This window comes from Pseudorca crassidens, chromosome 13 (genome assembly GCF_039906515.1).
Source record: "Pseudorca crassidens isolate mPseCra1 chromosome 13, mPseCra1.hap1, whole genome shotgun sequence".
Classification (NCBI taxonomy): domain Eukaryota; kingdom Metazoa; phylum Chordata; class Mammalia; order Artiodactyla; family Delphinidae; genus Pseudorca; species Pseudorca crassidens.
Genome location: NC_090308.1, coordinates 27,034,977 through 27,057,919, shown reverse-complemented (window position 1 = coordinate 27,057,919; position 22,943 = coordinate 27,034,977). Strand labels below are relative to the sequence as shown.

The following is a 22,943-nucleotide window of genomic DNA, read 5'->3' as shown; positions in this document are numbered from 1 at the left end:
GTCTGAAATGGCATGCTAACGACTATTAAAATGTCTATAACTTCTCTCTTTCTTTCCATATCGTTCATGCCATGTGATATTGATGTGGGGATACTTTTCAGCCACATTTGAAAAGCCTCCCCTGAAGTTGCAAACCCATGGTTTGGAAGAGAGTGTTTAAATAACTCAAAATATACAGTGTAAACAAGCCGGCCTTTTAGTATGAAGTGTCCTGAATTAAAGAAACCAGATGCTTTGGTTGGCTTGGAACAGCTGGATTATGATTGGCTCTCCTTCACTAACCATTTTCTTTGGAGCCTCCTCATGTCCTTCTCCTCCTCCTTTCTCCCTTCTTGCCCTCCTCCTCTGTCTTTCTCTCCTTTCCTCAGCTCCCCTGCTCTATCTGGTTTTCAGACAGCCATAAACTCATCAGACGCAGGAGACATATCTCCCAAATATCAAACGGTTTCTGAAAATAGAGTTGGTGAATTTAAATTGTTTGCCTGTGCTCATAAACACTTGCTTACTGGAAACCTGGTGTGAGAATCTGAATCACACCTCCAATCATAGTTGTGAAGGACTTTTCTATGTACAATTTTGTATGAAGGAATTTTCTATGTACAATCATAGTTGTGATGTGAAGGACTTTTCTATGTACAATTTTGTTTGACTTAAAAATTAAACATTAAAATATTCCTTTTTCAATAGTACTAACTGGGACATTTTATAGAGTCTCTAGGAAGTCACTTCGGTCCATAACATTTTAAAGTTATTTATTCATATAAAGTCATGAAGCCTCACAACCTTCTGAGAAAGAGAGTCAAACCCAAATATCCCAGTTCATTAAAAGTTAGATGAGGGCTTCCCTGGTGGCGCAGTGGTTGAGAGTCCGCCTGCCGATGCAGGGGACACGGGTTCGTGCCCCGGTCAGGGAAGATCCCACATGCCGCGGAGCGGCTGGGCCCGTGAGCCATGGCCGCTGAGCCTGCACGTCCGGAGCCTGTGCTCCGCAACAGGAGAGGCCACAACAGTGAGAGGCCTGCGTACCGCAAAAAAAAAAAAAGTTAGATCAACCTCAATGAAGTTGAGTGGTCTTCCTGACACAGAAGCTTTTACTGGCCGAATCTATGCTATCTCAAATCAATTGATACCATGGGAAATTACTTAATATGGATTGAAATGCACTTACATATGAAATATCAAGAGAACTGTACCAGAAATATACTTTCAGCTTGAACTCTAGAGATAAGATCTCCAAGAAGGGAAGGAAAGAACAAGGAAGAGAAACTTCACAGCCTGAAAGATCAACACTATTGCCTCAATGATTAATTACCTCATAGTTGGGGGCAATTTCATGTTTCTGAGATTTAAGATAAACAACAGTAGTCTCTGTCAGAATGGTTAATTATGGCTTAGCTAATATAGGTGGTTGTGAAACATTTTGTAAGTATAAAGTGTTGTATAAGTATTAGGGGTAGAAAGCTAGTGCCAGACACTGTCTCAGAACTGTGAAATCTGTCGTATTTCAACTGGTTTAGGGAATCTTTTTGCAGGCCAGGGCATCTAAAATGTACAAGTATTTATGTTCTCCCTTTAGGGAGAATTTTTTGTTATGCTTTAGTAAATCAAAGCCTAGGAATAATACGGGTTCCATATAATCTGGGGGCAAGGAGACACTAATTTCATCTCATTTCAAGGAGTGGAAAAAACACTCCACAAGTTCTCCATGCCCTCCTTTTCTCTCCAAAACACCCATCACCACCTCCCTTTCTCTCCACCCTCCTTTACCTTCCGGGTCTCAGCTCCAGGCCGGCTGATGGCCGGTCTCTACGGCTTAGTTCTAGTACTTGCAGGAAAGCCAGGTGGAATGGGCAGGGCACATCCTGGAGATGATCGTTCCGGCATTTGTCCCACCCCAGTTAAGCCTGACAATAAATCTTTTCAAAAGTGCACTATTGTATTGAGACACGTTTCATAGGGTCTTAAAGCAGTAACCGAGGCACCAAAGATATAGGACCTTTTTGTTGGTGAGCCTTTTATGTCACAGTCTGACTTCGCTTCCCAACTCTGAAACAGGAAAAGAAAAATTCTACCACTCTTTCCTGCCACACCATTCACTTCTCAGAAGCAGGAGGAAAAAAAAAAGGAATTTTTCTTTTCATAGAAACTACACATAGAGAATAAGTCAGGAAATTCTTTTTTGTGTCTTGACTTTGCATTCTTATGCCAAAAGTGCTGTCCTGGTACTAGTCTGTTTTTGAAATTTATGGGGATTTGTGAAAAGCAAAGGCAAAAACTTCTAAGCTGGTAGCCCAGTTGGTCTTGTTTTTGTGATGCATGGGGCGGCTGGGTGTTCAGATAAACAGCTCCCTGCCAGGCTGACTTTTGGCTGCTGGACTCAATTAACATCCCCAGGCAGATTTGGAAATCTTGACTTTCATCAGGAGGATGCTGGTTATGCAGGGGATGCAGGGCTAAAGGCAAAGAACTGAGGCAAAGTGGTGGAAAGAAAAGTCAATATTGAAAAGTAAAATGAATTTATGAAGCTCTCACCCTTTTCCCAGAACAGCTCCCCATGTAATACTGGGAAGTGAATGTTAGGTGTTGTATTTACTGCGTGTCTTTGCCCACTTTAATCCCTGGTTTCACTGTACTCTACCTCACTGGGCAGAGATGACAGAGTCTGACTGAGCTGCAGAGACCACACTGTGGACTCAGCAGTATTTTAGAATTCATGTCACCTGCAGGTGATTATTAAACTCTGAGCTTTGTAAGATTTTTGGAGTATTATCCACAAAATGTTTACCCCAGATACCTTTCTGGTGTTGCTTTATCGGCCAAGTTTTACAATCCCCTGCTAGGCTGAGATTGCTTCCTTTCTTACATAGGTATTTTTAATTATTGTCCAACAGACAGTTCTTTTGCAGCACTTCCCGATAGGCCCCATCAAGATGTGTTTGTGTCAGAAGAGACCTTTTCCAATTATTGTATTTTCTCTGTTTGGATTGTGTATCTGGGTAACTGGAGTTATAACTCCTGCACTTGGAGAATATTCTAGTACTCTGCACCACTCCGCATAGTCTGGACCTGTCTTGCATCTCCCCCTATGCTAGTATTCCTTTCCCTGTCTACATGCAACTTACACTTTCAGTATTCTAATTCATTTCTTAATGACTTTTAAATATTCCCATACACTTCTGCTTTCTCCTTCACTCTTCTTTTATTCCACTTCGGCCTCAAGTTGAAACTTTTCCAAAAGGCACGTATCACAATATTCGTAAATATAGAAATCCAATTTCTCTTTTCCCGACCACAGTAATTTACAGAAAGCTTGACACTGACCTGACTCTGAGCGTGCCTTTCACCCTAGGGTTATTTTTCATTGCACCCCCTTTGACTAAGGGTCGAAGATGCATGTATTTTGCTCAGAAGAAAAAGCGTAAAATGGAAAGTACTGTTATTAGAGACACTTAGCAACAGCCTGAGAACGTCAGCGGCTAAAGCTGTGTGCAACCAGCGCCAAGGTGGATGTGGCAGCTGCTGTAGGAGAATATTGAGAAGCCAGCTGTTATTCCCATTGGCAAGGGAATGCGCCAATCACCATCCAAGCTGCAGGAAGGCTGGGCCAAGTTCTGGGGGAAAGAGCGCCTTCCCATGCCAACTAGAAAGGGGCCCTATCGTGTCTATGTGTCAAAATTATAGCAGTTACTTACGTCCTTTCCTTTCTTTAATCACGCATTCTCCCTTCACAGGTTGGAATGAGAAAGAGAGGATACTGAAGAGGGAAACAATGTAAAATCTTTCATTTTACATTGTTATAACAAATAACTTTACGGTTTAAATATTGATTATAGCCTGGCTGGCATCTTTGGTTGATGAAGGGTGCAGATATAAACAAACACAAGCGAACTTCAAAGGGTGACTAATGCACCAGCCCATATGGGTCAATCCATTTTCTCAAGCTCGCTAGCTGGGAGCCAGAAATTTTGGCTAACAAAAAGCAGTACTTCGAAATTTCCCTAAGAAACTTCTTTTTTACCTCCAAGCAGAGAGGACAAAGTACATTTTCCTTTAAGTTTGTTTACCACAGAGTAGGAAGAGCAAGAGATATTTTCCCCAAATTTTATTCAGGCTTGGAATTTAAGTCAATTCTGTAAACATGAGGCCTAGTTAACTTTCACTTTGGCTGTACGTAAGCAGTTCTTTGAGATCCGAAGCGTTAACTTAGACAAACAATTAGAAAGTAGTAACCTCATGTCCCTCCTTTCCAATATGTCTAAGGCATGCAAAGCTTCCTAATTAAATAGCATAGTCTTCTCCAAAAGGGCAGTAAAAAAGAATGCTCATACATGCATATGTCCCTTTGAGAAATATATACATATGCGTATTCCTAGTTTGAGCGCAATTTGTTCTCATAGGCCTGTTTAGATGGTCATGCAGTGTGGATGTGCAGCAAGAGGAGTTATTTTCTACAACTGAAATTGGTAAATCTTTTGCTCTTAGAACTATCTCAGAAAATCAAATAAATAGATAAGTAAAACGATCATACTTTCCATGGTTTCAACAAGTCACTCCCAGTGGGAGGAAGTCTTTTCTCTAAATCACATAAGGAAGAGTAGACCATTGGTAGCATTCCTGTGGAGTAATCCATTCTATTGCCAGCATACCAGTATCCACACAACTTGAAGTTCAGTGTTATTCTGATTTCTTTTACCAGGATAGCTTCAAACCAAGCAAGTAGGCTGCTAAGGAACATTCCTGAAAATTGGACAGAATAGAGATGGGAGCAGACGGAGATAGGTGTAGTGAAAGCTTAGGACAGGAGATGAAGACCTGGGTTTTTAGCATGTTGTCACACGTACTGTACATGTACTATAGGTGTTATGAAGTCTCATCGTGCTGGAGGGAGAAGAGACTGCTTCATGATGCGGGAGTGAAGCGGGATGACCTTCTTTAGAGAGAGATTGCAGAGAACTTCTCTTTGTATTAGGAGAGGAAACAAGAGAAGCTGGTTCAAAATTTCACAAACACTGATTGAAGGTGTGCCGTCTCTGCCGGGTGGCCCTCACTCAGGGAGACCATAAGCTACGTGAGGCGAAAAGGCAGGGACACACTAAAAGTTTTCAAAGCACAATAATGCAAGACAACATGACTACAAATGTCATAAGACAAAATGGGATTAAAAGCCAAGTGAACAGGGGCTTCTCTGGTGGCGCAGTGGTTGAGAATCTGCCTGCTAATGCAGGGGACACGGGTTCGAGCCCTGGTCTGGGAGGATCCCACATGTCGCGGAGCAACTAGGCCCGTGAGCCACAACTACTGAGCCTGCGCTTCTGGAGCCTGTGCTCCGCAACAAGAGAGGCCGCGACAGTGAGAGGCCCGCGCACTGCGATGAAGAGTGGCCCCCGCTTGCCACAACTAGAGAAAGCCCTCGCACAGAAACAAAGACCCTACACAGCAAAAATTAATTAATAAACCCCTACCCCCAACATCTTCTTTAAAAAAAAAAAAAAAAGATGAAATTTCTTAAAAAAAAAAAGAGCCGGGTGAACAAAAGACCACATCTTATATGATTCCATTTATATGAAATGTCCAGAACAGGGAAATCTGTGGAGACAGAAGTAGATGAGTGGCTGCTCAAGGCCAAGGAGGGCGGGGATAGAGGACTACGGGGGTAATAACTGAAGGGTACGGGATTTCTTTTCGAGGTGATGAAAATGTCGTAAAGTTGAACATCCCCCGTCATGATGGTTGCACATATCTGTGAATGTACTAAAAACTATTGAATTGTACACTTTCAATGGGTGAACTGTGTGGTATGTAAATTATATCTTAACAAAGCCATTATTTAAAAATCTAAGGTAATTTAAAAATTGGAGAAAGAAAAGCCAAGTAAATGAAAGGAGCCATAAGAACTCCAGGGGTGGAGTCTTCCCTGTCAGGACCCTGACCCCACAGCCTGCCCTCTTTTCTCACCTACCCACAGGGAACAAAACAGAGGAAGCTGTGAAATGCTCTTGCTTGCTTAGAAACAGTGAAATACTCTTCAGAGAACCCGCTTAAGTGTAAGGCTCGATGAGGTCCCAATTCAGTCCTAGGAGAATTGTGAGCCTGTGAATTATCGTCCAGCATCTTTTCCAGACAAAAGCGCTTTAGCTGACAACAACACAAGCTCTTGGATGAAAAGAGTAGACATTCAAGCTCTCTGAAGCCCTCTCATAAATAACAAAAAAGATTGGCACCAGGTAGGTCTTACCAGAGACTGCAGCATTTACAAAGTTCTTCTATTTGAATTTATTTCAAGCAGTCAATAAATAAATGGTTCCGTGCTATTAAAAATGGAGAAAAGAGAAGACTACAAACATGTGCTTCTACCTCCTGCAATTTGGTCCATTTCCCCGGCTCCCTTCTCAGAGAAAGATGCAGTTGTTCACTTGATGACCCTGGTACCCAGCATATTTTCTTTGGGGCCATCTTTTGAATATTATTTTTGTATAAAGCCAAGTAAATGAATGGGAAAGTTGAAAAACAAAATCAGAATGTTATATTGACACCGTTGTAGATTTTCCGAATGCCGAAAAACAAGAAATGAATGGAAATGAGTTTGCCAAAGTGAACATTTTATGCATCTTTATATCGGGCATACTCCCAAGTGGGAAAAAATGCATTTGAATAAAATAAAATAACAAAATATTTATTGAACATTTTTAATTTATGACATATATTTGTCACATTTAGGCAGAACTCTCACCCTCGGGGACTTAACATTCTAAACATTTCCTTCTTTGTGTGTCTTTTTCTCTCTTCCTTATTTTCTATTTCTAGTGCTCAGAAGGCACTTTTAGCTATTTGGAGTTACGAATATTCTGCCCAGTCACAGGCATATAATCCCCCTGGAACTGTCCGTCTTTCTGAACTGTCTGTCTTAGTGATACACACAGTGATGGCTAGTGATTGTGTAGACCCTCTGAGATAACTGCAAGACACCAAATGAGGTTTTTAAACTAATCCAAAGAGTGCTCTATCAGCGTTAACCTTGAAAACCCAGAAATGACTGTTCAGTTTGTACCCTCAGGAATAATATCCTTCCATTGACGGGGGAGCATGGGGCCATTCACTTAGCTATGAGAAAGCCCGAACATGTGTGGAGCATTAAGGTTTAGAGAAAAAAGTGACACTGAAAATTCTAGAAAAGATCCAAAAGTAAATCCTCAATAAAGCTGGTAATAAGTCGTTGCTAAAGTTCTTTGTTTAGGAATTTGGAGAATTTGTGCTTCTCGTTGGAGGGATTATAGAGATATGAGATGGCTTCACAGATGCTGTATAATAAAGTTAGGCTTTGGGTCGTTACCTGTATTTTTCTTCAGAACCTGAATTGTAACTTCCTTATACTATATAATATGAAACATACCTGTACCTTATTGCACTCTTAATCTTGTCAGTAAACATTTTCCATGGTAGTATTCTGTATTATTTTTGATGTAGTTTTTCTTTGAGTGTGAGTACAGATTATTGTTGACAAAGTCCTTCCTCAGCTCTGATTGCCCAATCCAAGAAAAAATGTGCCAGTTCCCCTTCTAAATCTGAACCAGGCCACCTGTGGAGCACCCTAGTTTTTGCTCAGTGACTGAGCTCCTCGTTGGAAGGCCAAGGGTCTTTATCTCCCATTTCTCTACTACCCACCCCCTGCAAATTCTCTTTCACTAAGCAAACCACTCCTCCATCTATTTCTCCATTTGCTGCTCTGGCCCTTCTTCTTCCTGGTCTGTGAATTCATACCCCAAATTTTCACTACCTTTTTCTTTCAGAATGTTCTTTAAGTTGATTTGTTCCACAAAACCTCTCCTAGCTCACCAGAGCAGTGACAATCCATTTCCCCAACTAAGGTGCCCAAATCCCACGAGACACAACTCAGAAATGCCCAAAGATGACGCCTAATATAAATATTTGCTTCCTGTACTGTTTGCTTTTGCCTCATGTCTCATCTCTATTTTGCTGGATGATTGTGCTTTGGGATGTGTCCTTTCACATATGTGCTCAGTTACAAAATGGGATACTCATCAGTAGTTCCTACCCATGTCTTCCCATTGGAGCCACTGGGGAAGCTTTGTAAAAATACCTATGCCCAAATTCACCCCAGACCAATTAAGTCAGAAGATGTGATTGAAAACAACTGATCTTTGATGGTTGTGAAACAGAGTAGAATGTTAGTCTAATTTCTTTTTCGCTCCCATCCTGGGATGCAGAGGGAAAATTCTGACCAGTTTGAAAGTATAATGGGAAAAATAATTTTAAGTATCCTGCTGAATCATATGACTAGAAAGTTAAAGGTAGGCAAGAGCTTATCTTTTTCCAGGTCACTGCCATGTTAGTTCAGAGAAATAAAACATTTGCTTTCAATGACAGTCCACTCCTTCTACTCCAATCTTCCATGACCTTCACCCCACCCTGCCCAATCCCTGCTGATGAATAGTTTTCTGAAGACTGATCCTATGATTCTGTGAAGTCTGTTGACCTCAAGAAGTATATATTCTAATAAATCAAACATATGATAAGCTATTCTGAGGGCTGTATCCAGGTAGCTTCATCTTAGTTGTACAGATCAGTGTTCCCCAACCAATGTGCTGTGAATGGGTTTCCAGTGTGCTGAGATGTTGATCACCCTCAGTCCCTGGGGTATCCAGGCAAGCGGGGGGCAGCCAAGATCCCAGTTCTAAAGGCTCTCAACTTGAGCAACCAGGTACATTCAACCCAGTGGAATCAAATGTTATTTTCTATGTATGATATGAGGTGAAAAAGCAGGGAAGTCCTGGAGAAATACAGATGATAGAATCTTGAGTGTCTAAAGTGAGAAGCAATACAGAGCACCAGGTTTTACTCAGTGCAGAAGGAATTACATACTGTGCCAAAATCCATCCATCAGTTACAATCATACTAAGAGTAAAGCCATAAGCAGCAGCATATCAGATATGAAAAACTAAGCAATTAATACTAAAAGACTTGTCCCCCAATATCACTTGAGGGGAACATTATATTATATTGCTCACAAATTCCTAATATAATAATACATGAGTACAATAGATTAATAATTGGTAGTCAGTGAACATTGATTGAAAACAAATATTACTGTTTATTCATTTATCATCTCCAAAAGAATGAGTTCATATATTTGGATCTGTTTTTCAGTTCCAGTTCTCAAATTCAAACAGATTAAAATCACATAATTGGGTTTGGACATGAAGAACTGTTTCTCTGGGTTTAATTATCACAAGAGGAAAATGATGTAGTGAAAGGAATTCGGGACATTGTTAGACTTTAATTTCATAAAGGGAAATGTATATTGCCATCAAAATAGATTCTAAAAGGCTGTAAGACTTGATAAGGACAGAAAAATCTAAAATACAAACTTATTAGAATGTGTATTTATTCATTTAATTCAGGCATAATTTTCCCAGTGATAGCTAAGATGTATTCTCGGACTTCTGGGTTTGTAGGAAAGAAACGTAGAAATCACATTATATCGAGATCACAAGGTATCTCAGTAAGCAAGAATAGAGAGGTTTACCTGAAGAAGTCAATGAAGGTGTATAAAAAGTTCTCTGATGAGTTCAAATATTTTTTAAACTATTAATAACATGCACAAAAGACAGAGGAAGATTCATGTAACCAAAGGCAAACACAAATGCGTGATGCAAACCAATGAGAAAGGATTTTTTAAAGGATTTCTTAAAATGCTTTTTAAAGAACAAGAATGGAAAAGAACCAGCCTATGGCCCAGGAACCACCCCTTTTTTTTTCTTTCTTTTTGTCCAAAAGAATGAATTCAAAGTAGAAAAGGTATAGCTTTGTTTTAAACAGGGTCAGTGTAGAGGGTTGGAATGGAAGCCCAAGAAAGCAAAAAAACAAACAATAGACAAAAACAAGGGCCACTTTGCAAAAATTCAAGTTTCTGGGTCTAGTGAATTATAATCCCAACTATTCGCAGATATATCTGCTAAACTCCTGTCAATAATCCTGGTGGAATTATGGAGAGTTGGAAAGTGTCAGAAAACTAGAAAAAAGGCAAAAGTTGTCTGAATATTATTTGGTTAAAAAAAATCAAATGATCTCTGTTTATAAAGTACCTCTACTTCAGCTTAGTCGCCAAGGGTAATTATGATGGCTGTGTAAACAGGCAAGGGAGTAGAGTCCTGAGTGGGCAAATTAATGTATGTTCCAATCAACCCTATCGTAAGTAAAGTCCAGGCACAGAAGGGCAGGTTTCAGGGACCGTTTCTTTAGGAGCCAGTGTTTCTTGAGTTTTATATTTTATCTGCTTCTTAAATAGTTCCTATTCCAAGTCAGTATGCTGCAAGGTCTTTCTTCCAAGTATATATTCTGCTAGGACCAGTTTAATTAATTTTACAGATAATAAAATATTCTAAAATACACCTCTCCCTAAAATAGATGTATTTGTATCCTACGTACTTATAAATTTGATGGGAACTTGTATGAATGAAGTAGCCACATGATCATGTGACTTGACCAATTTTCTGCCTTCTCCATGATGCCAGAAGAATGTTGATTGGGCCTTAGCCCCCTTTCCTAGAGAGGGCCCTGCATATACACGCTTTAATAGAGCGCCTACCCCTGCTGAGTGATAAGACCAACTCTGGGGATTGGGGAGCGGCACACAGTAACAGGCCTTGGTGGCTGACTGGACTTGTCATAACTAGGACACAAGACAGCACCTGGGTTAGAGGAAAAGACACCACATTTGTTTGGGAATCTACTAAATGTATAAACTCCCCAACAGTCTATTCCCAATGAGGCAGGAGATAGATGGGCTGAGCAGCTGGAGTTTGTCCCCTGTGGACAGATATTCCAAAATAGCAGGAGGGAGAGAAGAGCTGAGCCCTGCCCAGGTAAAAGACAGAGACCACATATTTCTCATTCTCAAGCTCAAGGAGACCTTCCCGACTATACAGGCGCAGAAAGGCTCCTTGGAGGTCAAAAAGGGAGTGATGTCAACCTACCCAAAGCCCTCTTCGCTAAAATCCATCTTGGCTAAGAGAGGCGCACACCAACATGGGAGGACCCTGAGATAAACCAAATACGGACTCAGAACCAGGCAAAGAAAGATGACTGGCCAAAGGAAACTGGAAGAAATGCCCCATATAAGTGATTCAAACTACCACAAGTGACTCCTTCTCTGAGTCCGCCCGTGTGTCTGTCCACACATACCCTTTTTTTCCTCCTAATAAACACTTTACTTGATTCACTTCTTTCCATCTCTTTGTGGAAATTTATTTCTACAAAGCTGATGGGCCAGGGCCTTGTCACTGGCCACTGGCCATCATAGTCTAGTGGCTAAGATTCAGCACTCTCACTGCTACGGCCTGACTTCAATGTCTGGCCTCTGGCCGGGAACCGAAATCCTGCTTCAAGCCACTGCAGACAGAGGCCACCCGAGATCAGCAACAGAGCTGCCAGGGCCATCCTTTAAAAACATTAGTCAGATCATGTCACTCTCTATTCAAAACCTTCTTGTGTCTCCGTTTCTCTCTGAGTCTCTAAGCTATTGATATTTCTGACTCCCCTCCTTGCCCACCCCTCCCCACTTGTCATCTCTCTGCCCTTATCTCCTCCCCACACTCTCTCTGCTCCAGCATGCTGGCCTCCTTGCTATTTCTAGAACATATCAGGCTTGTGCTTGCTCTTCCCTGAGCCTGAAATGCTCCTCCCAGATGGTCCCATGGCTCCTCTCACATTTCATTCAGGTCTTTGCTCCAAGGCACCTCCGAGCAGCCCTCCCACACCCTCCTCTATTTAAACCTCAGTCCCACCTCCCACCCAGCCCACCCAGAACTCCCTCACGCCTTCCCTGCTTTATTCACCCCAGAGCACTTACATCAGGTCCCATCAGCAATGTATTTGTTAATTTTGTCTATTATCTGTCTTGCCTCCACTGGAACCTGAGCAGGCATGTTCTGTCTGTTCTCTTCACTGCCATATTCTCAGAGTCTAGAACAGGGCCTGGCACATAGTAGGCACTCAAAACAATTTGAGGAATAAATGAATAAATATCCAGTTGGTCTGTACCCCAAGAAAGCAATTAGAACCAGATGTGTAGACTTAGTCATACAGGACAAGAATGCAAAGAGTGATGGTACCAGAGAAGGGCACTAGGGGACCTCTAAGCTCCTTCCAGTGCTGAGATTTTGACCTAAGTATTACACACACACACACACACACACACACACACGCACACACACACACACGCACACACACGCTCCATGTAGAACAGTATATACCCAATTATTTTCCTCAAAATAGTCATCTTAGAAGGTACTTGAAAAACGTGTTTTGTGGACAAAGGTGTTTGGGAAATTCTGTATGATCTCACCTTCACAGTGAAGCTCAATAATTGGAAGAATCCAAAAAATCTCACACGTATTAGTCAGGGTTCTTCAGAGAAACAAAACCCTCACTAATAACAGATTTTGGTAACAAGAGTGGTTCGAGAGGAACAGAATCTTAAGGATGGGTTTTCTCAATTGGTCTGGGCTGTCTGGGATCGGCTGTCTAATATGATTAGATTTAAGGATGCTAATTATTCCCATTAGTAAAGGGAACACTGATGAGTTCATAGAGTGATGTGGCAATAGAGATATGCAAAATATCAACAATAGATTCTCCTAACCAAACATGTATAAGAGGCAAGTTTCTGGGTACGCATGTATGTAATCCCTTCAAATTTTTTGTCAAACTAACAAGAATAATGAGATTGGCTGGTTACTCCTAACGTTACTGGACAAAGTGGGAAAAGAAAAGAATGACTTCAGGGATTCAAATTTCCAGCTCAAGTGCTGTATAAATGACCCTGAAAGCTTCTATGTCTGCCTTGAAAGAGACTCATTTCCTGTAGCTGCAAAGCTGAGATTCCTGAGCCCAGAATCTCATCCGGCTAATGGCTGAATTACAAAACAAACTGAATTTCCAACATTGGAGGGTGTTTACTATTAAAGTGAGGGCCTTGAGTGGGAAGGAATGGGACCCTGAAAATTGGAATGGAGACATATGAGAAGGCCCTGATGAAGCTGGGGACATTGAACCTCCAAATTCCGACGAGTCTTCTTTGACAGTAGAAGCAGCCTTTCTACCTAACAAAATACCATAGACTGAGTGTCTTAAATATCAGAACTTTGTTTTCTCACAGTTCTAGAGGTTAGTCCAAGATCAAAGTGTCAACATGTCTGGTTTCTTCTGAAGCCTCTGTCCTTGGCTTTCGGATGGCCACCTTCTCACTATGTCCCCGCATGGCCTTTTCTCTGGGCTCACACAAAACTGGTGTCTCCTTGTGTGTCTAATGTCCTCTTTTTATAAAAACACAAGTCAGATTGGATTAGGACCCATCATAATGGCCTCATTTTAACGTAATCACCTCTTTAAAGGCCAGATCGCAAAATATAGTCACAATCTGAGGTACTAAGGGGGTTACACGTTCAATATATGAATGGAGGGCACAATTTAGCCCATAATATTGCCACTTTTAAAAGTTTCATTTTATTAAACCTCTACATTTCACAAGCACATTTGACTACAGCACCCTTAATTCACATTTTTTTTTAGATGTTGGGGATAGGAGTTTATTAATTAATTAATTTATTTTTGCTCTGTTGGCTCAGTAGTTGTGGCTCACGGGCCTAATTGCTCCACGGCATGTGGGAATCCTCCCAAACCAGGGCTCGAACCCGTGTCCCCTGCATTAGCAGGCAGATTCTCAACCGCTGCGCCACCAGGGAAGCCCCAACTCACATTTAATTATATATCAAACAGTAATGTTACTCTGTTTGAATCTATTTTAACAATGACCTAGATTTATATAGCAATATCAATAATATTATTTATACAATATATAAAATATAATTCAATATATAATTTATATAATGTGTAGTATATTATGTATGTTTAACTTTTATATAGCAATATCAATAAGAATATTCTTAATAATAAACTTTATGACAAGACGATTGACAAAGCACTTTTATCCACATGATTTGATTCCTACCTTCTATGAGGTATACAGAGCAGATATTATTATCCCTATTTAACAAAACAGAAGATTGAATGAAACCCAGAACGGTTAATAGTTACCAAGTTCATAGAGGTAGTAAATAGTTTCTCATATTATTGGTTTCTTCTTTGTGATAGTTTTTCAATACTACATAATACCCACCCTCCCTTAACAATATACCATGGCTCTCACTTCAGATCAAGACATATTTGAACAGACATATTGTACCATATTAGTTGAAAACACAGGCTGTGGAGCCAGTCATCCTGGTTGCAAATCTGCCTTCACACTCACTGACTACATCATCTTGGAAAAGTAATTTAACACCTCTGTCTCCCAGGTACGACATAGACAACAGTACTTATTTAAGGGGGCTATTGAGAGGATGAAATGAGTTAATTCATGAAAAGTACTTCAAACATTACCTAGCACATACTATATGCTCAATAAATGTTAGCGATTACTATAGAAATATAAGTGACAGGTTTTAATAGCAAAATAACATCCTATAACATGGATGTAACATAATAGATTCAACCATTTCCCAACTCAGTCCAGTTTTTGCCATCTGTTTCCCTTCTGAAAAACAAAAAATGAACAACACTTGGAGTTTAAAAGAATCTCCAGTGCCATGTTGGCACGGATGCCTGGAATGAAGAACTCCCAAACACCTCCTAACCCTGAGCAGGCTCCAGCAGTGAGTGTGGTGGCCTGATGGTCCTTCTGAGGTCAGCAGACTTCATGTGGAAGTCTCCTAAGAACAGGCTATCTCGTGGGACTTTGAGTATTTCCTGCCCGTGATCAGCAACATCTTTTCTTGCAGTATTTTGGCAGGTCTGTCCTTGTTCCCGGCCAGAATCAGGAAGTTCAGAAGCACATGAAAACAAACAATACATTGAAACACTTCTCTCAAATTATTCAAAGTTCAAGAAAACAAGAAATTATTCAACAATATTAGGACTTGGTATTTTATCTTATTAATTATATTTCTTCTCGTTAATGTGCCCATCCTTTTCTTCCCAACAAGTACTCTCCTTGACACTGATTTCCAGGAGACTATTTATTTTTTCTTGAAGTATATTTAGGTATAGGAAGTGATTAGATGGGGTATCACTATATTTTGCAAAAATCTGCAGGCATTTTCATGACCAGGGCTGTTTTATCCTCTGTGCAATTTTCAAATTATATTTTGTTATTAATATCAATCTTATGGATTACCAATGTTCTTAAGATCAGCATGATTTTTTCCTTAAAATCTCTTCCCTTCATTTCAATCATCATAGCTGGATCGACTGCAAGCCAACACTGTAAAATTTCAAAATTTTACATATCTTTTAAGATCATCTAAATATTGGCTCTTTAATAAAACCTTCCCAATTTCCCAACTCCATGTGATGCCCAAAGGACTCTGCTTCTATTTCACACTACTGTCACTCAGCTAAACACAATGGACTTTTTTCAATCCTCCTTTCACTTACGCTTTCAGCAAGATCTATCTGAAAGCCATTCCCTCCCTCTTGAATTACTCTCTTCCATGACAAAATGAGCTTCTGGATTTCTTCCTATCTTTATGGCTGCCTCTTCTCCTTTACAGACTCCTCCTCCAGCAAGATATTAAATGTTAGAGTTGCTTAACCCTGGATGCCAGGCCCTATTCACCTATCACTTCATTTCCTAGGCAAATTTATACATGCCTGTAGTTTTATTTGATTTATAAATTTATATATTCATCCTAGACATTCCCTATGGGTCCAGACCCATATGTCCAACCGCCTACTTGACATTTTTGCTTTGAAATAACAGTAACACTTAAACTCAGTGTAGCCAAAGTTGATCACATGAACTTCTCCCATATCTGGTCCTTTTAAAATTCCCTTTTTCTGTGGTTAGCATAATCAATCATCCAGTTACGAAAAGCCAGAAATCTAGGAATTATCCTTGATATTTCCCTCTCCCTCAGACCTCCCAGGCAATTCCACATGTCATTTCTACCTACTAAATATGTCTAAAGTCTATTCACTTCTCTGCCAGGACCACTACCATACTCCAAGCTACCACTTCTTCTCACCTGGACTACTATCAATACAATGATCCCCTAACTAGTCCTTCTTGCCCCTTCCAATCCTTCTCTATTGTGCACCCAAAGTTGTTTTTTTCAACATGCGAATCCAGTTATATCATCTCCCCCTTAACACCATCGCATGGCTTCCTAGTTCTTTTGGAATAAGGTCAGACTCCTCAGCCTGTCCTGCAAAGCCCTGACACCTCTCCAGCCTCATTGTGCATCATGCCCCACCACATCTGCTTTGTTCTTTCCCATGATACACACTAGGTCTTGTTACAGGAGCTCAGACACACCATCCTCCTGCAATGAAGCCTTTGGACATGCACACCTGTCTGCCTGGATTGCCGCACTCGGGGTAATCATGTAATGTGTGATCCAATCAGAATACTTCCAAGTGTGAAAGGGGCACTATTACTGATTACGCCAGGAGAGACAATAGGCCTAAATCAAGACTTTCCAGGGCACATCGGGACATGTGTTCACCTTAAATTAACTCCTGTTTATTCCCAAGATCTCAGATCAAATGTCACCTTCTCGGGGAGGCTCACAACCACCTCCCTAGCAAAGTGAAGTTCATTGTAACTTTCTTAACATCAATAGACCTCTCTTTTGTTCCAGTACCCAAAGTTGCAACTTTACATCTATGCATATAATTCTTCTATGCTGTCCCCTCCAAGAGAATGTAAACTCCATGAGGCAAAGACTGTTCCCAAGGTTCTTCACCATTGTATTGCCTGCCAAAAATATCATGTCTCATAAATATCATTTATATTAAATATCATTTATCAAATGAAGGACATGAAATGACTCCTCTGTGAGAATTTCCTTTTTCTGTGATGGCTACAACCAACCATCCAGTTATGCAAGACAAAAATCTACAAATTATCTCTGATGCCTCCCTTTCCCTCAGCCGCAGGATTCGGTCCCTCCCTGTGTCCGTTTTCTTTGTAGCCTCTTCTCTCTCTCCTCCTCTTCATTCTGTGCTTCTTCCTCCCCCACCTCTTCTGCTGTATGTATATTTTTTTTCCAGAAAGCTAACATACTCATGAAATCCAAAGGACGTCTCTTCCTAGTGACAAGTGGTTTCAGAAAGAGTGTTCTAATTTAAATTATTCACCTGTACCCACAGAAATTTGCTTACTGAAGACCTGGTATGACAGTCTAAATCACACCTTCAATCATTGTTCTAAAATGTGAAGTCCTTTTAAATGTAAAATTATATTAAATTGTTTAATTGAACGTTAAATGATTCTCTTTCAGTTCTACTAACTGCAACAGTTTTGTAGATGACTAGGAAGTTATTTTAGACCCAGAAATGTGCAAGTTATTTATCCATATAAAATCAGAAAACCTCACAGCACTTCTGAGACAGGGATCCAAACCCAAATATCTCAGTATCACTAAAAGTTAGATTCCTTCTGGCTTTATACCATATTTACTCATTTCTATGAATCTCTTCTAGATTATTAATGATCTTAGTGCCAGGATGACATCTTCTGTTCATTTGTGTTTCCCTTTCCCCACCTACTTTCCAACACTTTGTATAATGTTTTGCATGACAATTTATCAAAAGGAACTGAATTAGTCTAGGGTCTCCTCAGAGCCTGCTCTAGAATTGGCCCCTTTGCTGACACACTTACCCAAAAGTTCTACTTCCCTACAAGATACCTAGCTCTCCAATGGAGTCTAGACTCCCTGTAGTCTAACCTGCATCATCTGAGACTCGTGGCTTCTAGTGTCATGATCTGTGGCACCCCCTGTGGTCCTGGGCTTATAGTACAGACATGAAGCATCTTGATTTCCTCAGGACACAGCTTTGGTACTGACTTTCATTAACCCTGACCTGCCCAGCAGAGGGAGGAAAAACACAGCCTTGGAAGGTCAAGAAAGCCATGAAAAACATCATGGGTGATCTGACTGGTCACTGTTGTAAAGAATGGAGACATTGGCTCTGCACAGCAGTGGTTTAGAGAGCAATGGCTCCGAGGCCACCTGGCTTCTGATCCCAATTCAGTGACTTACAAACTCTGTGTTCCTCAGCACAACATGGACGTTAGACATACCTACCTCAGGTGGACTGTTATGAGGACTAAACCAGCTCATACATGTACAGTCCTTAAAACAGTTCCTGACTTTGAAATTCTCCTAAATAATACCTACTGTGGTGGGGGAGGGCACAGGAATCTCAGAACAGCAACAAAATAATAATAATAGCTACTGTTTTTTTGTAGGTTTTTTTGAGTGCCTATAACGTGCCAGGCATTGTGTGTGTGTATTATACATTTATTAAAAAATAGCAAGCTTTGCTTCGGTGAGATTCTGGAGGTAAAAAGCGTTATCCCAGAAATAAGTGAATAATGTGCAAGCTTACACTGGTGTTTTCATTACTTAAGGCAGATCCAGATCACGTATTCCCTAAACTGACTCCTCAGATTATTCCCCTTATTCTCAATCTTTGCAAGAAGACATGTGCTTGGTGTCCTTTTAAGTCCTTTTACAGCTTCTTGGAATTCTCTTTAGGCATTCCTGCTGCTTCTTGTTCAATATCTTTTTTTATTAGTCTTCTGTGTTCCTAGTGATTGTAACTTTTTTTCTCATTTCCCCCTGTAAAACCATCAAGCTAAAGGATGTCTAGTCTGAGTTAAAACATACCATACCCGCCTTAAAAAATAAAAGCACTGCTATTTATATATTCACTTTTGCAGCATTTAAGTCCCAAAATGTGCATTTGTCACGAAGTATTTAATAATTCTAAAGCTGCAAGGTAATAAAGTACAGGCAATAGAACATTAACTCTAACTTGGTGAAATTTCCCTTTCTCTGATTTTGACAGAAAGTACAAGGTTTTTTCAAAGAGAAGAAAAGAAAGGACTTTTTGCACATGCAAGGAAAACTTTATATTGTTCCTTTTGCCAAAAGCATGGTTTCTGGACAAATAACTCCTGGTTCCTCTCTTTCCAACACACAAAGCTCTCTCAGCGACAGCCCAGAAAGACACAATTAGTGCAACAGACCACTGGAGAGGTTCTTAGTAACGAGACAGGCCCAGCCCCACTCAGGAAAGTAAAGCAGAAGATTGAACCTCTGGGTGGGAAACTGGGGTGTCATCAGCCATCTTGGATCTCACGTGGGCTCACAGTACTCAGAACGGCCCTCTCTGCCTGACTCATCTACACTGGCTGCCTGTCCTATCCCATAAATCTGTGGAGTGATTAAATTGCACAAACTTTCTCCTTTTTATTTGGCTAGATAAACGTCTTAGGAGAAATAATTCACTTTGCTAATTGAGAGTAGTCATCTGAAATATTCACAGCCGCCAGCTCTGGGGCAGTGCAGCCTGTTGAAAGTTCCAGTGTGAGATTTGGGGATCTGACTTCTCTCTGCCTTCATTTTGCAAGTTTGTGGCAGTGACATGAATTAGAAATGTCTAAGGAAGCGCAAAGGGATACCTTTCACGGGAGCGTCTTCTCTCCTGCCAGAATGGTGGCTCAGTAGCACCTTTCTGACTCTACGACCATCTTCCTCGTTCATTGTGGTGCCCCATGAATGTCTATCCCGTGGTCCCTGCAGCTGTTCTCGTTATCTTCTTCCTTCGTCTCAGAGGCCATCAGAGCACAGTAGCTACTGCTCTGTTCCTTTCTCGCTTCTTTTCCCCACCCTGAAATGACCTTGACACCATGACTGGGGCCAAAGTCTGGTTCTCGTCATGTGGCCCGTGTTTCAGCCACTGTAAGTTGTCATCGCTGTCAGCGTCTCCACCCTCTTTGCCAGTTACATAAGAGGCCACATAACGTCTGCTCCCTCCCAAGCTTTTATTAAGCAGAGACGGCCTGAGAGGCCAAGTGGGCAAGAGGTCCATCCTGGAACCTCGTCCCCCGGGAGGGTGAGTGGCTGTCTCAGCTCTCTGCCTGTGTTGGCAGCTTTAAATACCCGAGGACGACATGTTATGTTTTCGGCCTGAAGGGGCAAAAGAGAAGCAGCCCTTTCAAAATAAGAATTCCCCCGCTGTTTGTTTCCTTTTGGCACACAATAAGAACAGAGCGAGGACACGATTCTGAGCTGTCAACGCTTCCTCCCTGCTTCCACTGCACCTTCCGTTTGCCAGAAAAAAATTTGCTTCAGTTAAACAAGGGTCTAATGAATAGTCAAAGTAATTGTTTAGCTTGGATATAAGGCCTTAGGTAAACAGATGATTGCTTGAGACCGTGGGCCAGTAAAAGCAGTGCAGTAGGACGCCACTCGTTCTGTTCTTCGGACCAGTGGCCTCTGCTCCTCCAGGGACCATGGTTACTGAATGATTTCTCTCTTCCCACGAGCATATTGAAGCAATTTAATATCAGAAGGGGCTCATGAAAGCAGGGAGAAGGAGCAAGAACTTTCTATATGAGAAATATATACTGAAAACTTTCGTTTTACCCCATTCAAGCTTTGATTCAATAGAACACTGAAGCTACGGAATCTTTGGTTTGTTTGTATTTAACTTTTCATGTTGAAGAATTTCTAAAATGCATTGTTAGCCCACTTACAGTTGTCCTGCCTCCTGCCTCATTAGTATTTTTAATATGATTTCATCCTTCTTCAAAGCAATTAGCTGCCACACCTAAAGGCCATCGTTAGGTTCATGAGTATCTGCTTCCAAGACTATAATAATAGTTACAGAAAGAATAAACACTGCAACGGAACCTTTCGGGTTTTGTAGTTTGTTGTTGTTGCTGTTGATTTGTTTTGTTTGTTTGTTTAGGTATCTTTTCTATCAACATGCTTCACTGTTACTTGTCTCTTTTTCTCAGAAGTGGGCTGGCATCATAAAAAAATTATCTTAATTAAGAGCTTCGGTAAATTAGTTGCCAGGTCATTTGAGTTCTGCTGAATAATACTTTTAATAATCGCTTTCCATTTCTTACTTGAAAATAATAAATGCCTTGTTGATCCAGAGCAGGATTTGGTCGTCTTATTCATGCAGCGCATTTCCACTGAACTGCTATTTGAATAAACAGCATCTGTCTGATTGAATCTCAAATTCATCAAGGGGGTAGATTCCCCTGGTATTTAGTTTCCTGGAATCATGATGAATATATATTTGGTTTATGGGCAACTAGCAATCAGAGCATACATTATGCAATAAAAAGTTAATGCTTAACTGTTTATACAGTTTTTTTATCCTGATGCTATAGGAGCAGGGTTGGTTAAGAACATGGGTTTTGGAGCCAGTTCTGAGTTTGAGCACGAGCTCCCCACTCACTAGCTCTGAGCACAGACAAAATATCAAATTTCCATTAGCTTCAGTTTCCTCATCTGTGAACGGTATAATAATAATACCTCCTTCATTGGGTTGTTGGGTAGATGATATGAGATAACGCATGTGAAATGCTCAACACAGCATAAGTATTCAATAATGTTAATCGTCATGTTATTTTTCAGGCACCTGATAATTTCCTCACAACAATCCTGTGGGGAGATGGGGGGGAATGCTATATAATGCAAATTTAAATATTAGAAAACTGGACCTCCAAGTAGTTATTGATTTGCCCAAGGTCACCAAGGTGGCAAAATTCTGATCCTCTCAGTAACAAGAGTTTCCTGACTCTCAGCGTATCACCACCACCCCCCCCTTTACCCGTTCCGCCACCTGGTGCTGTCTCCTCACGATTTCTCTAAATCTGAAGTCTAAATCTAAAGTCATGAGGACGGGCCACCTCTGCCTTAGACCCTCAGATGGACAGATGGAATAAACTCTGGAAGAGGCTTTAAAACCCACATTGATATTAGACAGAAAATTTCTGGCAAAATAGTATCTTCAGAACTACAAAGTCAGGATGAACTCTTTGGTAACACTGAGAAGCAAATACTAGTGAGGAAGTGAGTTCCAATTAGTGAGCTTGAAACCCATAGGAGAAGCCCAAAGGGATGACACAACAGGTGAACAAATCCACAAGCCGAGCCAGCTTTAGACCAAATGAAGACAGTCTCATCTCTACATAGGTTTTCTTTTATTATTATTTATTTATTTATATGGTTGAGCCAGGTCTTAGTTGCAGCAGGCTGGCTCTTTAGCTGTGGCTTGCTGCCTCCCTAGTTGTGGCATGCAAACTCTTAGTTGTGGCATGCATGTGGGATCTATTTTCCTGACCAGAGATCGAACCCGGGCCCCCTGCATTGGGAGTGCGGAGTCTTAACCGCTACACCACCAGGGAAGTCCCAGTCTGCCTAGGTTTTCAAGTGTGTGTCTATCTTACTGTCACTCATAAAATATAAATTCATTCAAAGGCAGTGCTGCATTTGTTGTATCATTTTTAACATGCTGTATTTTCTTGATAAATACTAAAAGCACAGCTTCTATCATGTGGAGGTCTATGACTTTTTTTTAACTTTAAAAACCAGGTGCGCACACTTCATAGACAAAAAATCAATGGTATTGAGAGGAGAGATCTTTGCCTATGAAGTTTAACAAGCTAGATTTAAGGACTGGCCCTGCTAATTATAAGCTTAAAGCACCATAAACTCAGGCAGTCAATTAAAGTCAATAGACAAATGGATAAAGAAGATACGGTATAGATACACAATGGAATATTACTCAGTCATAAAAAAGAATGAAATTCTGCCACTGCAGCAACGTGGGTGGGCCTAGAGAATACTATGCTTAGTGAAATTAGTCAGACAGAAAAAGACAAAAACTGTATGATATTACTTATATGTGGAATCTAAAAATTAATACAAGTGAATGTATATAGCAAAACAGAAAGAGACAGATACAGAAAACAAATCAGTGGTTACCAGAGGGGAGAAAGAAGAGGGGAGGGGAAAGATAGGGTTATCAGATTAAGAGATGCAAACTACTATGTA

At 40.7% G+C, this 22,943-nt stretch overlaps 2 protein-coding genes across 9 annotated transcripts in view; one reads left to right on the top strand and one right to left on the bottom strand.

The window, feature by feature from the left end:
* Window positions 1-22,943, bottom strand: part of MTFR2 (mitochondrial fission regulator 2) — a 221,040-nt gene that overhangs the window by 61,799 nt on the left and 136,298 nt on the right. The window lies entirely within an intron of this gene.
* PDE7B (phosphodiesterase 7B) overlaps window positions 1-22,943 on the top strand; it is a 339,359-nt gene that overhangs the window by 227,727 nt on the left and 88,689 nt on the right. The window lies entirely within an intron of this gene.